The sequence below is a fragment of the Phaseolus vulgaris genome, chromosome 8 (genome assembly GCF_000499845.2).
Source record: "Phaseolus vulgaris cultivar G19833 chromosome 8, P. vulgaris v2.0, whole genome shotgun sequence".
Lineage (NCBI taxonomy): Eukaryota > Viridiplantae > Streptophyta > Magnoliopsida > Fabales > Fabaceae > Phaseolus > Phaseolus vulgaris.
In genome coordinates, this window is record NC_023752.2 from 44,534,018 (window position 1) to 44,537,485 (window position 3,468).

Sequence of the window (3,468 nt, forward strand, 5' to 3'; positions counted from 1 at the left end):
TGTACATTTATTTACAAGGCTCGGGAGAGGGAATCTTTATTTAAGACTGGCTCATGTCCCTTCAGTGTAGCTCCTCTCCTTAGTTTTCTTATTTGAGGGTAATGGTGGTTGGCATGATTGCATTTATATACATATCTACTTTATACACATAAAATCAAAGAGATTATGTATTAAAAATTGTTAAAATTTGAAATCACAAAATCACTTTGTCCCTCTCTATTTTTGGATATCTTTAAGGTTTATCTTTTCTTTAAAAAAAATGATCAAATTATCATCTGCAATTATCTTTTATCATTTTATCGCATATCTCTGAATCTTTTCTAAACAAAAATATTTTGAACAACCAAAAAAATTTTAAATCACAAAAAATGTGGAATGAGAAGACTATCAATTTAAGTTTCGACTTATTGTTTTAGTAACCCATATTCCTATTACTTTTGAGTTAGTTTTGTTAAACATATTCAAAATAGAAACAAATTAAAAGATTGTGAATCCAAGTTTTTTGAGGATCGGGTACCAGAAAGATGAAGATAGAGATAACGCAAAGTTTAGTGTTAACCAATTTGGGGATCAAAGGTCAAATTAAAAGAGATCAAAGGAACAAAAATAATTAATGCAAGTTGAGCAACAAAGTCCATACGAGTAATCTTGCAAAATACTTATCGTCTGTTGGGTTAAGTGTTAAACCATTGTAACTCTTCATGTTGTGAAGTTATACCCGTGTGAGTTTTCTTTGTGCTTTCTTTGAGAGTGTTATATTGTTTCTTTGGAGAGTTCTGATAAGTGTCAGACTTCAATAATATTTCATATTAAAATACAGACACTTATGAGTATTAATTGATAAAATAGACCTAAAATAACCCCTAATTTATGAATTTATACCTTTTTATATATTTTGTGATTTTTATTTGAATAAGAACGATTTATTCCCAAATTTGTGTTAATTTCAGGATTTTAGGGAAGAATGGAAAAGATTGGGCAGAAGGAGAATATACAAAGCTAAAAAGGAAAAGTTGGAACGCACCAAACACTCATCAAAGCTCGCCCAAACTCTCCAAGGCCAGACGCCACCAGAGAATCTCGCTGAAACGAGCACAATCTCGCCCAAGTGAGATTGTTCCAGTAATGTTGGGCCTTTTTTTGTGCTTCTTGCCCAAGCGGGCTTAATAATGCCCAAGCGAGAAGACACTTAGCCCAAGCAAATTATTTAAATAAGAGGCTTAGAGCACAACCCTAGGTGTGCAAGATTGAGATGAAAATACCATTGAGTGAATTGTAATCCAATTGGCAGAATAGGAAGTGTTAGAAACCCTAGAGGAGGCAACCATCAAGGAGAAACATCCAGAATCTTCTTTTCTTCCTCTCCCTGCTTGTAACAACTATCATGTGTGGCTAATTCTATCCTTTAGGATTGGGAATAGTCTTTTCAAACTCTTATGTATTGAGCTGATATCTAAACATAATATTCTATTTTTGATTGATGATTAGTATTACTGTTTTGTTTGTAATGTTTGGTTTACCATGATCTTAAAATTTAGATTTGACTGGAAAGTACTTTTAAGTTTTTAACTCAAACAATAATGCTTAACATATTTGAATGTTATGAATAGATTTGAAATGTTAATTGTTATCAATGTCTGATCTTAATGATAAGAAGTTTTTATAAATATGTGAGGAATCAATATTTAGGAAGCATCTTAATAATTTTATATGCGAGCAATTGATATAAATGATTTTTATATGGGCATCAATATCAATCAAAGGAAATAATATTGTCATGCTAATCAAAATACAAAAGAGTGAGAAAGATGAACCTCAATCTCTATTTTTCCAATTGAAAAACAAACTATTGACTTGTTTTCTTATTAATCATTGCCGTCATAACAAATCCCAACAAACTTTATTATTCTACTTTCTATTTAGTGAATCTTTTACTTGATTATTCAATTGTTCCTTGTGAGTTTGATATCCATCCTTAGGGACAAATTATTACTTCTGACAACTCGATGCACTTTTCGAAAAAAAGTCATCAAATTTTTGGTGTCATTGTAGGGGAACAATTGAATTTTTTAGTACAAATTCCTAAATATTGTGAATATTCTAACTGTTTTTTTTTTGTAAATTTTCTTTATTTTTATGTATCGTTTTATTTTTTTTATTTTATTTGCATATATTTTTTTATTTTCATATTTAATTTGAATTTATTTGAATGTGTTTATTTTTCAATTTTAAATTAAAAAAATAAAAAAATTATTCTGATAGTGCTAGTGAATCTTAATGCTAACCCTTGATGATTTAGCTGTCTTATATGATATTGAGAGATCAAATTTCCAAAGACCAAGAAGCAGAGATTGAAAGGGCAGCTAAAAGAAACAGAAAGGCAAAGACAAAAGAGAGGCAATGAGACGGTAGAGAGGAATCATCAACCACTTCTTCTTTTCTCACTAATATTTTTCAAGAGAAAAACAACATGGCAGAAGAGCAAGCACCACCTCCTAGGAGGACACTTGGAGATTATCCCATGCAGTAGGGACCAAGACATTTTTCTAGTATTGCAATACCCGCTACCATGAGGACCTTGGAGATAAAACATATTTTCCATAGTCTCATTAGTACCCATCAATTTATAACAATGGATCATGAGGATCCATATACACATTTGGATACATTTTATGAACTAATGGGGACAATGGGTGTTCAATAAGCTGATATTGAAACTATTTATAAGCACTTGTTTCCTTTTTCATTAGCAGGAAAAGCTAAAGAATAACTCAAATCAAATCCAAATCAGAGCCTCACTAGTTGGAAGGATGTAGAGGAAAAATTTATGAAAAGATTTTTTCTAATCTCTCGCTACATCAAAGCAAAGTCTGAAATCTCTATGTTCAGACAAAGAGCAGATGAAGCTTTCTGTGAGACATGGGAGAGATTCAAGATGATGTTGAGAAAATGCCCAAATCATGGGTTTGAAGATATTGCTCAACTGAGCATATTTCTTAATGGTCTCAGATTTGACACTAATATGCTCCTAGATGCTGCAACTGGCGACAGAATGATGGTTGTGATCTAGAACAAGCGACAAGGATTATTGATGCATTGGCATCAACTGATTATCAAGCCTAACATGATAGACAAGGTATTCAAAAGAAAGGGTTGTTAGAGTTGAATACTTCAGATACAATCTTGGCTCAGAATAAAATTCTGACACAACAGATTGAAACATTAACTGCACAAATGGCTAAATTGCCTCAACAGTTACAAGTCGTGCAATTATCTCAAAGCCAGAGTCAACCAATCAGGTGTGATTTTTGTGGAGGTGATCATCCCAATGGTCACTATTCTTATCAAAATAATTCATCTGAAGCATATAAGTAATTAGGGAAGGAAAGGTGGATTCTCCAACAACAACAATTATTCTCAAGGTTGAAGAAACAATCAAAATCAAAATTTAGGGCGGAATCAAGATAG

The 3,468-nt window shown here is 32.0% G+C and overlaps 1 pseudogene; it reads right to left on the minus strand.

Annotated features, from left to right (window-relative positions):
- Window positions 1-2,861: 2,861 nt before the first annotated feature.
- Window positions 2,862-2,967, minus strand: LOC137827359 (small nucleolar RNA R71; annotated as a pseudogene).
- Between the last annotated feature and the right edge of the window lie 501 nt (window positions 2,968-3,468).